Source organism: Vombatus ursinus, unplaced genomic scaffold (genome assembly GCF_900497805.2).
Source record: "Vombatus ursinus unplaced genomic scaffold, bare-nosed wombat genome assembly UNPS02009573.1, whole genome shotgun sequence".
NCBI lineage: Eukaryota > Metazoa > Chordata > Mammalia > Diprotodontia > Vombatidae > Vombatus > Vombatus ursinus.
The window spans coordinates 18,955,955-18,974,227 of NW_020949351.1; the positions used below are offsets into that span (position 1 = coordinate 18,955,955).

General features: G+C 40.8%; 1 pseudogene; it reads right to left on the bottom strand.

Moving 5' to 3' along the window:
• Positions 1-534: 534 nt before the first annotated feature.
• Positions 535-5,553, bottom strand: LOC114036007 (annotated as a pseudogene).
• Between the last annotated feature and the right edge of the window lie 12,720 nt (positions 5,554-18,273).

An 18,273-nucleotide genomic window follows, 5' to 3' on the forward strand; every position in this document is an offset into this window, starting at 1 on the left:
TCTCTCTCTTTCTCCCTCCCCCTCTCCCCCCCTCCACTCTCCCTCCCTCACTCTCTTCTTCCATTTCTCTCTTCCTCTTTCCCTCTTTTCCTTCCTTTCCTTCTCCGTCTCTTTTTTCCTCCCTCTTTTAAACTCTCCTCATCCCTCCTACCTCTTTCCTTTCCTCCTCTACTCCATCTCTCTCTCCTTCCCTCTCTTTCCTTTCTCTTTTTCCTTTTTCTTCTCTTTTTTCCTTCCTTCCTCCCAATATACACGCTTTCCCTCTCCTCCTTTCATTCCCCCCACCCCAATTCTCCGAAAGACCGCAATCTCCTTTCGACTACAGCTTTCAGTATCGACCTCTTCTACAATTGTTACTAGACAAGTTTTTCTTTTCTTAGTCTCCTGCGCACCCTCCGCCATCCCTATGCCCTCTACCTCTCCTTCCTGCCATGCCTTTTCACTATTGGAGAACAGGAGAAAAGGAGAAGCAGGAACTCCCGGATCCTGCGCTCATCCCTCTGCTTTAAACTTGCTGTATCTCTCGGAAGGTAGCTACCCTGGGTAGTGTGGAGAAATGTGGCCCCAGGTTTCCCGAGCCTCTAGGTCCTGGAAATGGAATGATTTACCCGCTTTGAGCAGTGATGGCAAGCTTCGTGGGGAGAAGGACCAGGGCTGTTGGAAAAGAATATTGTAGTCATTCTCACGCTAGCATCACTGTATGTTATTTTCTGGAGCTAAAAAGCTGTATGTGCTGTAATATTTATTACACTTAGCCTACCGGGCGACAGGCAGGGTAGCATTTCTTTAAAATTATATTCACCTCTGTTCTAGAAACTAGTGCTTTTCCTTTAAAATCCCAACAGTTCTAAGGCACGCGCCTCAGTGACGAAGAATTGACCCAAAGCAACGCACAGTACCCAGTACTAGGAAAGACCTAGACTCTCCTTAATCCTCCCACCCAAACGTGCCCCTCCCTCTCCCTTAACTATTCTTCCTAAAGAAACGTGATTGGGTTTAAAGGGGCAATCCGCCTGGGTGGTGCTAGTGAATAATAATGGAAAGACGGAAAAGGTTACAGAAAAAAGCCTGGAGCTAGGGAGTTGAAGAAAACAAATAGTTTCCTTCAAAAGGGGTCTCATAGCTAAAGTATGACTATTCATCACCAGACCGAGTATACTGTACCAAACTTAGCCTTTTGGTCCACAAAGGTCTGCCAGCACCATCAGCTTCGGTAGAACTGTAAAATTATCCAGACAAGGCAAAGTGCTTTAGGTATTCTGCCGAATTGAGAAAACCCAACCTTGAAATATTTCTTCTGTGGAAATATTTAGAATAATAATGGAATAATGATATTTGGAAATATTTCCATAATGCCTGAAGAGCCTCACCTTGGTCTGGAGATCTCAAAACTATGCTGAAGAAATACAAATATTGGAGGGTTCTACCTGTGAAGCCAGAAAATCTTAGAATACCTGGTGTGCCTTCCTAAGGGCCAGCCTCTGCTAAGTTTCTAGAGACAAAACACCAGAGGTTGGAATACCAAGCAATGAATTTGTCCCAAGTCAAGAAAATCAACTGTTTAGTACCATGAAAACCAGCTGCTGGAGGGTTTAAGGTCTTTATTGACTTAAGAGAGTGCCTACACTGTAATCAAGGATCTTTGTATAGACACTCCTTTAGGATAAGCAATATGACAACTGTAAATTTCAAATGATTGAGATGTAACTTTCACTGCCAAGGCACTCCTTACAGTTTAGGGCTTGTCTATATTTTCTTTGTCTACCAGAATCACTGGTGTAATTTTATTTCATCTTTATGTCACAGCTGGAACAGTCTTCAAAAATGTATTTATTGGATTAAAATGAGTAATTTCTAAACAAAGTGCGGGCCTTTAGGGGGATACCATTAAATAAAAGCAAAAGAAACATGCAACGTATCTATTACTAATTCTCCTCCTAATAGTGGAGCATGGCTACTTGTACAAATGAACAGGGTTGAAAATCTGAAGATCAGCCAACTGGAAAATTTCATGCCCAGTGATTAACTCTCTTCTCCTCACTCCCACACATTAATCTTCTGTGAATTTTTTTTTCTAATGTGATTTAGGTGATAAGTTAAAATAGGCGACTGAAGAACTTTCATTATTCCCGATTTCATTGTTCCAAAATGTTTGCCATGCAGCCAGGGAGACCATCACAGTACACTGTTTCATGGCACACTAGTTTAAAAATTCCTGCATGCATTGATTTATTTGACTTCCCACAGTGCCTTCTAACCAAGAAAAAATGAAGCAGTAGAAGATTCAGCCTGACTAGACAATGTTCTTTAAAAATAAGAGCTTTCAGGCACAGGTTTTGATACTCTTACATAAATAACAGAGTTTGACAATTAACATTCTTTCACATACTTATGATAAATTATATTCTTGTAAAGTTCTTTACACTTTAAAATCACAATTCTTTCAGTATTGTTTTAGAATATGTCAGAATACTTTACAAACTACAACATAAAAACTCCAAATTCCTAGGATAAAATTAACACCTAATCTCTCTTTGAAATTTAAAAATACATACATTTGAATTTCTGGCTTAAATAATCATGGAAAATGAATTTGGTCATATCTTCAGTTAATCTCTGCTCTTTGCATATCAAACCAGTGCATGGTTTGGCATAATTCAGAGTGATTGGCAGTCTTTCTTTGGCCCTGGCAAAGAAAGCTGCTCCAGGTCAGAATTAAGTGTATTGGCAGAGATGCAGGAAGGAGTTTGGCCCACTGCCTGCCCTTAGATGGAGTTAATACTATTAGCTTTCCATTCAGGAATAATTTCTTCAGAAATTAAAACTTGAGAACCACTTTCTCTTATTCTCTTACCTGAAACTAATGAAAATTGAAGACATATGATTAAGTGAGGCTGAATACTTTGATCTTTACATCCATAATATCCAATTTCATTCATACAAATTTTAAGACCTGCTCTTTTGGAGAAAATGTAAATTCAGCTCTATTTTTCATGGAGCAGAAGAGTTGCAAGTCACTACTACGTTCTAGTTTCCAATGACTTATTACATGCAGTTGAGCTTACATCTTCCAAAATAGAGGACAATCAAGCACACTGTTGCGGCGTTTTGTTTTTGTTTTTTAAACGAAATAACTGAACACCCACAAAGGAACATGAATGTCGGTTTTTCTATGGAAAAACAAGGAAACTTTCAGCACCCTCAGGAATTTAGCTTTAGAAACTACATTTAACACATAAATATATCTTCGTGATTTCTTGAGGCAAAGTTGAGCAATTGAGACACATCATAAGATTCGGAATATGTTTGAACATATCTTTGGAGTTCTAAACTCATCACTAAGAAACTGAATTATCTTGCTTATGTGATGTTACAGGAGGGAAATATAATTCTGTAGTTTTTCTAGCTGCTATAATATTTGAAAAGTGTTCTTAATCGAATGCTCTGTCCAGCTCTGTTCTTTTCTTAGAATAATATTCTGACAAAGCACAATTCATCTTAAAAGTATTTCAGTAATAACAATAGCTTATATTCAAATAAGGTTTATACTTTTTGAATTGCTTTCAGAACCTAGTGAGGGAGGTTGGACAAATGCCATTAACCCTTCTTGAAAGATGAAGAAATGAGAGTCAGTGTGGAGTAGTATAGCTAGAGCATTGTTCTGGAAGTCTGGAAGACTCTTATACATACTGGCTACATGACCCTGGTCTCAGGGTCTCAATCAACTCTCCAAAAGCTATTAGTGAAAAGAGTGTGCTGACGTGGCAAAAGGAGTTCCCTCATCTAGGAGTTCCTTATAACTTTAACACACCTTTGGGGTTCTAGTACTAATTCTGCAGAGTCGTACTCCTCTTACTACTATTCTAGCTCATGAACTCTATTGCTCTATTTCTCATTAACAATCAACCAATAGATTCAATTTTCATTTACTTAAATGGCATAGCAAGAAAAGTAATTCTAAAACATTCCACCTATGTGTGGGGTCCATAATTGCTCAACCTATAATAAAAGAAACCAAGGCAGAGCTCTGAGCCAATGGCACTTTATTAAGGGGTCCATGGGCCCCTCTAATGAAGTGGACCTGGGTTCTTCTTCACGATCTGAGATGCCCCCTTCTCTCCAGTGCCTTAGTTTATAGTACTTGATTCACCTAGATTAGATTCTCTTTACACTTTAATCAGAAATAGGCTCTCTTAGTTGGGTGGGGTCCCTCCCAAGATTGAGAATGTTCCCAGAGAATTAGACCTATCTCATAGCGCAGACCTAAAATGACTGAGCTTTGAATGAGGAAGTAAAAAGAGAAAAAAACCACAGATCCTGATATTAATAATTGGTTATTAGTAATAATTTCTCTCAGTACTCAGTTTGTAACATCTTTTAACTCTCAAAAGTACTGAAATTCAAAGTTTAACTACTCAAAAGCTTCCAAAAATGATCAATGTTTGCTCAGCCAACCAGATGGTTCCCATCTTGATTCATAAAGGTTTCACAATTTTTACAAGTTAGTTTAACACCCTATTAGTACCTTGTCTAGTTTTCATCCCCTATCCCTACAGATAAAATCCTTGAGTAGGATACTTTTAGACTTTGAGAAAGAATTAGAATCCTTTCCAGAGGACCTCCTTCATTTTTCTCCCCTGGACTAATTCTGCTTTAAGGCCTGTCATCTCCAAAGCAAAAGAATCTCTGCTACAAGGGTCAAGCTCTATCTCTTCAAATCCCTCTATCAACTCAGAATGTTGACATTAAGGAATCAATGCCCTTTGATTCCTCAGCTTCTCAGATTGTGGGTAAATATGCATCTTCTATAACTTCTACTGACAGATGCCATTGTCAGAGGTGGGAAGAGAAAGAAAAGAAGAGTAGTTTTTTCCTTTTTTAAGCCTTACCATGTTTATTAAAATAGTCAGATCTTCCATTGTGTATTAGAGCTGGGTAAAGGCAGTAAGGAGAATCCAAAGTATCATGGGAAAATAGAAATGTAGGGTGGAAGAAAGCAGTTGCATATTAGGATCTCCATTTCCTGGGTAAAGAGTTCTTGGATGAAGCAAGCCTTATCTCTTGTCTTTCCCACAAATTTTCTTAATTGTGAAGTCTGATGGACACCAGTTCCTCCTCTTCTTATTTAGTACATGGCCTTCCCTTGCTTTGTCCAAGACAACAAGTATGGAAGAGGAGAAAGGAAGGATCTGTTACCCTGCCTTGGATCTCCTGCATCTGCTCACAGGTTTGTGCCAGCTCACTCAGTTTCAATCGAGCATCATCTACCTGTTCCAGTGCCATCTGCCAGTCCTTTCTAGATGAGTAGATAGTCACCTCCTGAGGCTGGCCAGTTGCTTGCTGAGTCAGGTATTAGATCTAGGCTGAGAGTTCAGTGGCAACATGTTGCACAGAGATGAAGGATGCAGCCTTCAGGTCCAGCAGAGGTTCGTTTGCCTTCTCCTCGGATAGCTCCTGGATCACATTCAAGGCACTCTGCAGCATAGTCCTTATCTCCTATTTGATATCATCCAAGGTCTGAAGCCACTTGTTCACCAACCTGTAAGTTGCCATGAATGTAACAGGAATTCTTGCCATGATCTTTCCTAGAAGACTGCAGATCTGGGAAACCCAAAACCTGCAAACTTTTCTTATGTTTGCAGGGTAATGGGTGACCTACCCTCAAAGAAGGGTATTCTTAAGAGTTTGGTCTCTCTTAACTGTCAGAGATATTGAGCCCAGCTGGCTTTTTATCTAGACAGGTTGGGCAGTAGGTGGGAAAGGCTTATTTTCTCAGCCAAAAATTAGAAGTACAATGAGTTGCTTCATCCAATAGTTGATGCCCTTTAATGCCCTATAATCCTATCAAGTTGGTTGAGAAAATGATTCTGTTTAATCAGGGACTGACAATGACCTACAGTCTATCATGATCCCTAGTCTAGGAATATCATCCATATCACACACCCCTAACAGTGAGTGTTCCCCAAGGCTCTGTCCTGGGCCCAATTCTCTGCTTTCAATGTACTCTTTCACTTAGTGGTCTCATCAGTTTCCATAGGTTTCATTATCATCTCTTTGCAGATGACTTACAGTCTCTCCTCTGAGTTTCATTTCCACAAGGCCAACTGCCTATTATACCTTTCAAACTGTATGACCAGGAGACATCTCAAACTCAACATCTCTAAGATAGAAAAATAATGAATCTCTCCTGAACTCTCCCCTATTCTGAATTTGACCTCTCTACAACTTTTGACACTGTTCATCATTGTCTTATCTCTTACCTGTCTGATAACTCCTTTTCAATCTCCTTTGCTGCTTCCTGGTTACACCCAGTAACTGTGGGTATCCCCCAAAAGTCTATCCTGGGTCTTCTTCTTCCTCTATACTATTTCACTTAGTGATCTCATCAGTCCCCCTGAATCAATTATCATCTCTGCGCAGACCTACTTATCTAGTTCTAACTTCTCTGTAAGTAACCTCTAGACTTGCATTCACAACTGATTACTGGTCATCTCAAACATCTTCAACTCAACCTATCCAGAACTGAACTCATCTTTCCTCCCAAACCCTCCCTTCTTTGTACCTTTCCTGTTACTGTCAGGGGCACCACTATCCTCCCAGTTTCAGCTCAAAACCCAAATGTCTACTATTGTCTCTAAATGTCTCTACTATTCACTATCTCTCACCCCCTATAACTGATCTGTTTCCAAGACCTGTAGATTTTACCTTTGTAAACCTCTCATGCAGGCTTCCTTCTCTCCTCTGACACTGCCACTACTTAAGTATAGGCCGTCATGGGTTCCTTCTTATATTACTGCAATAGCCTTCTAGTGGGTCAGCCTGCTTCAAGTCTCTCCCCATTCCAATTCATCCTCCATTTAGCCAAAAGTGCAGGTCTGACCATGTCACACCCCTATTAAAAAATTCCAGGGGGCAGCTAGGTGGCACAGTGGAAAGAGCACCGGCCCTGAAGTCAGGAGGACCTGAGTTCAAATCTGGCTTCAGACCAAACACTTGACACTTACTAGCTGTGTGACCCTGAGCAAGTCACTTAACCCCAATGCCTAAAAAAAAAAAAAAAATTCCAGTGACTTCTATTGTCTCCAAGATCAAATTTGAAATCTTCTGTTTGGCATTCAAAGTCCTTCATAACTTGGCCCCTTTCTACCTTTTCAGTTTTCTTAGACCTTACTCCCAACCCAGTGATCTGAAGTGCCTCCTTGCTGCACCTCACACAGGACACTTTATCTCTCAACTCTAGGCATTTTCTTGGCTGTCTCCCATGCCTATAACTCTTTCCCTTATCATCTCCATCTCCCAGCTACAACTGCACCTTCTGCAAAAAGCCTTTCCTCATCTTCTTTAATGCTGGTACCTTCCATTTGTGATCATCTTCAATTTACTTTTTATATGGCTTGTTTGTACACAGTTGTTTGCATTTTGTCTTTTCCACTAGACTGTGAGTTCCTTAAGAGCAGGGACTATTTTTGCCTTTCTTAGTACAGTGCCTAGCACACAGTAGGTACTTCATAAATGCATGATATCTGATTGTTTTCTTTATGTCCTTCAAAGGCACCACCATTCTTCCAGTTTCCCAGCTTTGGAACTTCAGCATTATCTTCAATTTTTCATTCCCTCTCACCCCACATAGCCAATCAGGAAGGAAAATTTGCTCTTTCTATGTAACATCTCTCACATCTGACTTCTCCATTACTCAGGCAGCTACCACCTTAGTTTGAGGTCTCATCAACACTCACTTAGACTATAGCCTCCTGATTGGTCTCCTTGCCTTGTGTCTCTCCTATCCACCTTCTACACAGCTGCCTTTTGGCCATGTCTCTGCCCCATCCAATAAGCCCCAGTGCTTTCTTATTGTTCCTAAAATAAAATAGAAACTCTTCTGTTTAGTTTTTAAAACCCACTGTCCCCATTTTTTCTTTCCAGGTTCATTATATATAACTCCCTTTCTCGAACTCTATGGTCCAGACAAACTGAGCTTCTCTCTGTTCCTCACACATACCACTCCATTTTCTGTCTTGATGTCTTTGTCCTGCCTATTGCATAGGCCTAGAACATACTCCCTTCTTACCTCTGTCTCTTTCAATCCTAAAGGGCTTCGATTAACCTAGTAGCAAAGTCTGTCTTCATACCTCTAATTATGGATGCTCTCTCCCTCCTCAATTTATTTCACATTTACTGATCTTTGCATGTGTTGTAGTTCTCCTTTTCTGCTGCCCTTCCTCCCCAAAGCCTGAGTAAACAGTCATGCCCGTGCATATAAGCAGAACAAGAGATCTAGTGCCCAAATTGGGCAGGAGTGACAGAAATGTGGCAACAAAGAATACAGGTTTTGGGTTTTCAAGGAAAAAAAGAAGCAAAAGGGAAAAGGAATGAGCATTTATATGTTGCCTACTATGTGCCAGGCATTGTTATATTGATATTGTGATATATTATTATATTAATATGATATGTTATATTATTGTATAAATATATTGTTATCATATTGATCATACTTATATGAATTATTGATCATTCTATTCATAATTAGTGTTATATTGGTATAATATCATCATGTAGAAATATTATGTCATTTGATCCTAATAACAACCCTGCTGTTGTTATCCTCATTTTACAGTTGAGGAAACTGAGACACACAGAGGTTAAAGTGATTTGCCCAAGGTCACAGAGCTAGTAAGTGTCTGAGGCTAGATAGGAACTCAGGTCTTCAGAACGCTAGGCCCAGTGCTCTATCAAGCATGCCACCTAGGCTGCACCTGGCAGATGGAAAGGTTTCTCTCTATACCTGAGCTTTCCTTGATTATACTCTACTGCTCTACCAGTTAAGAACCAACTATAAAGAGAAATCACAGTCCTACAGAGTCACTTTAGGAAGCAGTTGGAGGGCAGAAACAGAGGTTGGTATCTGCAATAGAACTGTGAGTGAGCAAGTTGTGGCATCCAGAATTGACCCTGGCTCCCAAGTCCTCCTTCAAAATGGAAATCCATACTACTACCCTCTAGGTGAGTAAAATCACATGGCGGGGGGGGGGGAGAGAAGACTGCTCCTCCTGGGAATCAGAGATGGGAGATGTGGGTCTAGACATCTGATGTCTATCTTTTCTTAAGTTCTAGGTTTCAGATATACCTATAGACTACCTAGGACTGCCCTAGGTCTGGAAGGAGTTATACATGTGAAGCGATGGCACAGTGGATAAAGTACCCAGAATCAAGAAGACTCATCTCCTTGAGTTTAAATTTGGCCTCAGACATTTATTAGCTGTGTGATTCTGGACAAGTCATATAACCCTGTTTGCCTCAGTTTCCTCATCTGTAAAAGGGGCTGGAGGAGAAAATGGCAAACTGCTCTAGTATCTTTGCCAAGAAAATTCTAATGGGTCACAAAGAGTCAGACACAACTGAACAAGACATAAACCTACACAATAATTTTAAAAATATATATATATATATTTAGTTTTATTCCTTTTGCTGTTTCTGTGTGTAAAATATATGTGTATGGTACCTGTCTAAAGATAAAGATAGCTCACTTGTCTATGGAATCAATAGATATGCTATCTGAGATCTAGTCCTTACCTGTCCAAGGTAGCCTGTGGTCTTTGTTGGGGAGCAGGAGGTGGGCTGTAGTTGGGCACTTGCTCACTTTATCATCCCTCTCCAAAAAGAATGGTGGGCTAAAATTCTACCTATCTAAAATACTTTAAATATGGGAGTTCTAAAAAACAATATTTGTGGGTCCAGGACACATTACCTTTCACCTTCCCCAACTCCTTTCTAAGTGGGGGTGGAGTGTGGGAAATATTTAGCTTGTTAATGACACCTTAGCTTCATGATAGACCATCACAAATACCCAGTAAGCCTCAAAATAAGCAGAAAGCAGAAATTGGGGAAATTGCACTGAGCAGCACAGAAAAAAGAATACACAAGAGTAAAGAGCCTTTTGGCTGGGAGATAAAACACTTCAACTCAACCAAGGAGAGAGTGAAGGATCAGAACTTGGGGAACCTGCTTTTAGCAGTAGGGTAGCAAGCACAGGAAGTCATGGGACATGGTTGAAGCCAATTCTCCATATGTCTTCATCCCTGAGGGCTCCTTGTAACCTTGTCTGAGCTTATCTCTCTTGACTACCTCTCTTGAAGTCTTCCCACAACTTAAAGAAGGCCATTCTCCTAACACATGATACACAGTGTTGTTACTCTCCCAATCAAGAATCATATCAACCACATACAGCACAGCATACAGGTCACGGGGATACACATTTTGTTATATTCATGTTGTAAAAGTGAGGATATACTGGCCGCACGCCAACCTTCTGCCAGTCGTGCGCCAGTACCTACTTCTCTTAAAAGAAGTACGTTACCAGAGTCTTACCCACACCTGGGTCTTCGGTTCTGAGCCGGATCACCACACAGAGACGAGCCATCGGGAGGCACCAACACCAGAGCTTTATTCAGAGGCCAACACAGCAAACCATCATAGCAAGCCCAAGCAGCAAGGCCAGAGCAACAGGGCAGGAGCCAGGGGAGAGCGCACGTGTGATCTGACCACGCTTGTTCCTAAGTACCTACCTAGCCCCTCCTCCCCAGCCCGCTACTAGCCAATGATTGTAGGGTCAGATACCGGAAGGGGCTGTCTGAGTTTAGCACACCAAGGGGGAGGGAGTGACGTAGGAGGCTAGGATTGGATACAGGAAGGAGGCATCTGGGATTGATGCATAGACAAGAGTACGTGACCTAGGAAGTCAGGCTCAGACACTGGGAGGAGGGGTCTGGGTCAGTGCTGCACAAAGGGACCCAGGAAATCAGGAAGGTCACAAGAGGCATCTGGGGATGACATTGCATATAGGGAGGGGACTAAGCAGAGGGAACTCAGTCCTCTGCCATCCCACTCCCACGTGGCACCGCCCCTTGCCTCAGGAGCTCAAGCTCGGCTACTTCCTTGCACCCAGCTTATCTCATAGCACTGCCCAATTGCCTCAGGGCTTCTCCGTATCCAGCCCATCCCAGTACACAGGACTCTGCCTACCACAGCCCCTGCCTCAACTTCCAAAATACCCAGATCTTACCCTACTCTTGCCACAGCACGCAACCTGGTAGCTGCCAACATCAGACAGTCCCTCACATGAGGATTTACCTACCCACCCTAATTAATGTAATCCTAGAAGGTCCAGACAGCATGCCTGAATAAATCATTAAGGTACTTGGATCATTAGATAAAGATATGTGTTCACACAGGAAATATCTTGTGATTGGCTGAAAAAAAATCACAGACCTCTGGATCTAGATATAAAACAGCAAGCCAGTTTGAAGTCATGCAGACCAGTCTACTGTCAGCATTCAATATATGAAAATTTGGCCAAGATTTTTTTTACAGCTAAGTTGTGCAGTGGATAGAACAGAAGGCCTCAAGTCAGGAAGTTTTGTTGTTCGGTTATTTTTCAATTATATCTGACTCTTCATGACCCCTTTTTATGGGTTTTCTTGGCAAAGATACTAAAGTAGTTTGACATTTCCTTCTCCAGTTCATTTTGACAGATGAGGAAACTGAGGCAAACAGGGTTAAGTGACTTGCCCAGGGTCACACAGCTAGTAAGTGTCTGAGGTCAAATTTGAACTCAGGAAGATGAGACTTCTTGACTCCAGGCCCAGCATTCCAGCCATTGTGACACCTAGCTGCCCAGAGTCAGGAAGACCTGAGTTCAAAAACTACTGAACAAACCTGGACAAGTGACTTAATCTCCATTTGCCTCAATTTCCTGATCTGTAAAATGAGGATAATAATAACATCTATCTCCCAGGGTTGTTTGAGGATTAAATGAGATGATAATTGTAAAGCACTTAGCATAGTGCCTAGTGAATAGTACCACATAAATTTTAGTTATTATGTAAAAATTGTTTTTTACATTTTAAAATAAATTTTCATTGTAGGTTGCTAACCCCTAATCAAGTGGTAGAGAAGCTGCAGTTAAGCCCCTGAAAGGAAATTGCTTTGGGAGGGAGAAGAGAGTTTCTTTTTTTCTCCTTCTCCTACCAGGCAACCCTGTGAATTTAGGATATCTGGACCTTCCATCAGACGTCACATCAACAACCAGAATTCACTGGAGCTGATAGAAGTAACCACAGGAATCAGGAGGTGACTGAGCAGCAACTTTGAGATGAATGTGCCTTAGTAGCAAAGGCATTGCAAGGTCAAGGAAGATGTCAGGGTGGCAGCCATGCAGACTGGAACAATCCAGCAGCAGATCTACCTGTCCAGCAGGGATCCCATACCCTGTGAGAAGCTAGCTCTCATTTATCACTGCTGCCAAGATACACAGCAAACTTCATAAAGATTCCACAAAGGGATAAAAGAACCTCAAAGACTAGCAGTCAGGAAGTACCACCCTTTTGCCTTACATGTTCTTTACATGTGTACCTTAATACCCTATAGTTCTTTAAATCTGAGGTCACTGTCCCAAGGACCTTACGTGTGCCAGGGGAGTATGCAGTCTAAGTCTGGAGGGAATTTTTTTTATCAAATGTTCTCACCATATCTTTTCAGCAAATCCCTGTCCTAAAAGGTAATTGATGGAGCAGCTAGGTGGTGCAGTGGCTAGAGCACTGGAGTCAGGAGGACGGAGTTCAAATCTAGTCTCAGCCAGACACTTGACAGGTACTAGCTGTGTGACCCTGGGCAAGTCACTTAACCCCAATTGCCTCACTGAAAAAAAAAAAAAGCTAATTAATGTCTACTGTCTATTGGTTAACAGGGAGCACCAGCAGGAGCTCATAAGTAACAGTACTAGAAACTCCAGTCCCTCAGGGTTAGTTATTTTGATAACTAATGATAACTAGTTAGTATCCTCTGCCTTCTGAGTGTAATGCAAATGCAAATTGAGGAAATAGCCTTGGAGGGGAATGCTATAATGTGATTATGATGTGTTGAGACATAGGACTAAGAAAAAAAGGCAATATCCTGGTGGGTGGAAGCTAGGGCTAAGACTCTAGTTGAATAGATCAGTAGTAATCATACTCAGGGGCAACTAGGTAGCATAGTAAATAGAGTGCTGAGCCTGGAGTCAGGAAGACTCATTTTCCTGAGTTCAAATCTGGCCTCAGACACTTACTAGCTATGACCCCAGGCAAGTCATTTAACCCTCTTTGCCTCAGTTTCCTCATCTGTAAAATGAGCTGGAGAAGGAAATGTCAAACTGATGGGGTAATGGGACCTGGACCCTGAATTTTCCTACATATTTCAGCAGCCCAGATCACTGGCAAAGGAGGCATCTGGCCCAGCCCAGCCCACCTAGATATTCAACAGTCCTTTCACAGTGGCTCTTCATCCACCCACAGACCACTTAATATTCCTTTCACAGTCCACTGGACCCACCCCAGACTACTTGATAGTCCTTCCACTATGGCTCTCAACCCACCCCAAACTACTTTAACTCTTTTCACTGGACACTTGGGCCACCCCAGGCTATTTACCACTCCTTAATCCCATCCAAATCTTCTCACTGTCTTTTGGTGTATAAGTATCAATCTCATCCCCATCAAGGTTCAGATTCACCAGGAATCTTGGCTCCAGCTCCATTGGCTTTACAAATAAACCTTGCTAATTTGACTGAAAAAAGGCTTGACTGCTTGAATTCTTTCCAGGCAGGCTCTACTGTTCCCTTACATGTCAGGGTTCCTAGTATCCCAAACCACATCAAAACCACTCAATATCTTTGCCAAGAAAACTCCAAATGGGGTCATGAAGAATCAGACACAACTAAAAACAACTGAACAACAACAACAATCATACTCAAAATGAACCAGAAGAACAGTTAATATACACACAAGTGTAGGGAATGGGGTAGTGGCTCTCTGAGAACAACGGAGAGTTTGGCAGCTTCTCCCGTACTCCAGTTCATCTGGTGTTGTAGGAAACACGTGTAATGGTCAAATTAAGTTCAAAGTCAAAATATTCTGTCCATCAACCTCCCAATGAACTCTCCCACAAATACCCAGAAGTGTCTGTGGGAAATGGCAGGGAGGCACCCACGTAAGGAAGACTTCTTGATTTTGGTCACTGCCTCTCTGTGCCTGTATCTGTCCAGGGAGTGTGCTTCATTGCTCCCTGATGAATGTGGTTGAAGTTTTCTATCAGTAGAGCATCACCACTTGAAAGCACTGTGAAGGAAAGGGAAGAGGAGAAGAGAGAAATCCCTTCTTACTTATATAAGAGGAGAAAACTGATTTTCTAAGGACTGGATTCTTGTTCAATTACCAACTCCTATTTAGACTAGCTGAGAGGCTGGTGAGTTCAGCCTTTTACAAGGCATCAGGGGCATGGCCAGTCATGGTCTAGCCAGTGGTGTTCCCTTTTCCAGTTCAATCAAGGAGAAACTTTTTCACATCTTTTGTAAGGAGACATAGAGAGAGATGCATTTTACAGTTAGCTTAACCTTTCCTTATTTGTCTTTTACTTTCTGTGATTATATTCTAGGTTTCCTGATCTAGGAAGGATTCCTCCTCCCTCACCCATTACATAATATCAAAGAAAAAATATTAATGCTGAACTCTGCATTTTAGGCAGAATTGTTAGAAACAATTTTAAGGTAACATTAATTTAAATCCAAGCATTTCTATCTTAAGAGAAAGAAAAATTACGGACTTGCATAGTCCCCTCATACACTCGGGCATCTCTCTAACACAAGACATTTTGAACATGTATAGGATTCTTGAATATAGGAAATTATTCACAAACATCAAATATAGTTGCACAGCTCAGGATTAACATTTTACTTAATAGAAAGAACAAGGCTTTTCCCCAAGCTGGTCTTGGGAGACCTGAAGTAATTAAAGGGACCTCCTCCCTCTGATCAATGCCCTAATAACTTCAGGAAATGGGGAAAGAAGGTATTGCTCTTAGCTGGATCATTATTCTAATCCCTTCAGGGGAAAAGAAAGGCAATGATCTTAACTAGTAGTGAGTTGGGGAGGTAAAGGGAAGAGGGAAGAGTCGGGGATTTAGCTTTCATTCTTGACCTTTTAGAGCAGAAAGCAGGAAAAGGATTTTAATGGAGGGCATTGTTTTCTGAGAAGCTTGATTAAGTACTGACAAAGTTTCCTTCCTTCTGGTTAGTCTGCAAAGGAAAGGACTTTAGACAGGAGAAAGATATATATATATATATATTTCTAAATATTTTCAGTTGAACTTAAAAAAAAGGTTTTTATATGCTTCAATAATAAGTATAGATACATATATACACACAGAAACATAAAATGGAGATCTGGTATATGTGCAGAACCTATTGCTTGCCAACATGCTAGAAGTAGCTCCTCTACCATGGAGGAGGGTGTGACAAAATGTTAGGATAGGCCTTGGAGAGGAAGACTGTGGAGCAAGTATAGACATTTCATTACTGGCCCTAGTCAGCTTACCATGAGTTGAAGAGGAGACTTTTTGATTGACTCCAGTGGCTTTCAAAAAGACATTGGCTTAAACTATGGTCCCTTTGTCTCATTCATTTCTGAGAGATTTTAGTGACTACTTAGTTTAGGGTAATTTGGTGAGAGACTATGTTGACTTTAAAAATTTCAAAAAATAGGATAAGCAAGCCACAGAAATCTGGGAGTTAGGGTTCAGGTCATGTTTCTCAGCTGTTAAAGCATCAGTGCTCCAAGAAGCAATAAGAGACCTATGGGGTGACTTGCAGGGCTCCAGCCTATGAGTCCCAAGTGGCTAAGATAGTCTTATCTAGCAGTAGTACCACATTTGGACATCAACTTGGTAGGACCAATGCTATGTAGGAAGTGAGCTAAAGTTCAAGCTGAATTTCCAATTCCTCCCCCTCTCTGAGGATTATGACTCAGAAGTGTTGTGGTAAATGTTCATGTGATTGTTCTTATATCTTTGAAGTAAATATTCTCTTGTAAAAGTTAACCTAATGTTATGCAGTTAAATGGAGCTGGAAATGCTAGTCACTTGCTACCTGACAAATGGAGAAGTTCAAACTTTACAAGTTTGAGATGCAGTAGAGAAAAGCAACCCCAGCCCCCTCAGGGTAACCTTGAACTTTGAGGAAAGAAAATGAGGCTATGGCTCACATAAAATAAATACTAGGTAAATCATTTAGGGGGAGAAAACTAGCAGCTGCAAAAAGGGCTCAGGAAAGGAAACTCCATGTAGAAGGCTTCCTCTGAATGGACTTTTGAAGAAAACAAGGGATTCTAAGAGATAGAACTGAGAAGGAAATGTGTTCTAGGTATGGGAGAAAACCCAATAAGGCCAGGAGATGGGTTATCATGTATGAGGAACATCAAGGCCAGTTTGACTGAACTATAGAGGATGGAAAGAAAGGAAAATAATGTAATAACATTGGAAAGGTAAGTTGGAGCCAGGTTGTAAAGGACTTTACAGGCTAAAAACAGAGAAGCTTTTCTTTGAGCCTAAAGGCAAGAGAAAGTTGGTAGTGAAGTGGATGGAACACTGAGCCTGGAGTCAGGAAGACCTGAGTTCAAATGTGGTTTCAGACACTACTAGTTGTGTGACCCTGGGCAGGTCACCTTCTGTTTGCCTCAGTTTCTTCAAATGTAAAAGGAGAATAATAATAGCATCTACTTGGCAGGGTTGTCATAAGGATCCAATGAGATAATATTTGTAAAATTACTTAGTGTAATACCTGGCACTGGTAGGCACCATATAAATGTTATTCTTTCTCTATTAATTGGAGGGTTTTTCATTTTTTAAAAATTCTTATCTTAAATACCAAAGGTAAAAAAAAAAAAACCCAAGCATTTCCATATAAATAGCAGAACTTAAAATGAGAATGCTATATTAAAGCATGAATCTACATTTCATACTGTTTACTTAAAACAAAAAACACAAAATAAATTCTGCACATTACTTTCAAAACTATCCTTCTCTGACGTTTCTTTTGTCCTTCTGTTCTCTTCCATTTTTCAAAATGTTTCAGTGACCTTTTTTTTTTACTTTTTTGACATTACTATTGTTAATTCCTCTTTCTCTGACCACACCTTCCCCCATTAACCAAGAGAAAAGAAAAGAAAAAGCTTATAACAAAGAAAAAACAAAACAAAACTTGTAACAAATATAAGCACAGTCAGGCAGAGCAAGTCCACACAGGGACCATATCTAAAAATCTATTTCTCTGTACCTTGTGTCCATCACCTCTCTGTCAGGAGATAGTAACATGTCTAAACATGGGTCCTCTAAAGACATGGTTGGTCAGAGTTCTTAAGTCTTTCAAAGCTATTCAAAGCTGTCTTTCTTTACAATGTTTGTTGTCTTTGCATAAATTGTTTTCTTGGTTCTGCTCATTTCACTCTGCATCAATTCTTACTACCCTTGAAACCATCTATTTCTTCATACCCTACAGTGCAATAACATTCTACTGAATTCAGTATACTCAAATGTGTTCAAACAAACCCCAGTTGTTGTCTCAGAGGCAATTTAAGACACTCCCTTAGATTATAGTGCTTTTCTTTTTTTCTTTTTCCTCCCCTTTTGTTTTTCTTATGATTATGCCTTCCCTGCTAAAATCTTCACTCTTAACAAAACCCAAATCCCCATTATTTCCTTGTAAAGTTTGATGTATTTCAAAACCAAACTGTGTGTGTGTTCAATCCTCTTGTTTGTTTCACATTAAAAATGAGGTTCATCTGATGTCACCTCCTCCATCTCTTCCTCCATCTTTCTATATTTTTTCTCTGTATCCCAATTACGAGAAATAACATGCTCTATCCCCTTCTTCTTCCTTTCTACACCAGTATATCCCTCTTTCACCCTCCCTTCTCTTGCCCTTCTTGAAATGCTTAGAACAGAACCAATACATCCCTAGGACCACTTATTTTATTATTTAACTCCCTCAATATCCTTTGTTGTTTTTATTTTTAAACAACAAATTTATTTAGTGAGTGTTGAGGTTCAGGGTTACCCCAAAATAATGAGGTGAAAGTGTGGTGGTGTGGTCATCTGGAAAGAATTCGCTCCGGTTGTCTCCAAATCAAGTAAAGACATTTATTCCAAATACCACACCAAGCTGGCTCCTCCTTAAGGGAGGTTGCTGCCCCTTAAGGGATGCTGCAGTTTAAGAGAGACCCCCAGCTTAAGGGGGGGACAGCTCCTTAAGGGAGATGCCCACTATCCAGGAGAAGCTAGGGATTCTTATAGAGGAAAATCTGCTGTGGTCTGGGAAATGAGGTAATCAGAGACAGAAAGGTGAGGTAACCAGGGACACATAGGCAAGGGGGCAGAGTTAGTTCAGAGTTCTGCACATATCTAGGCACATCA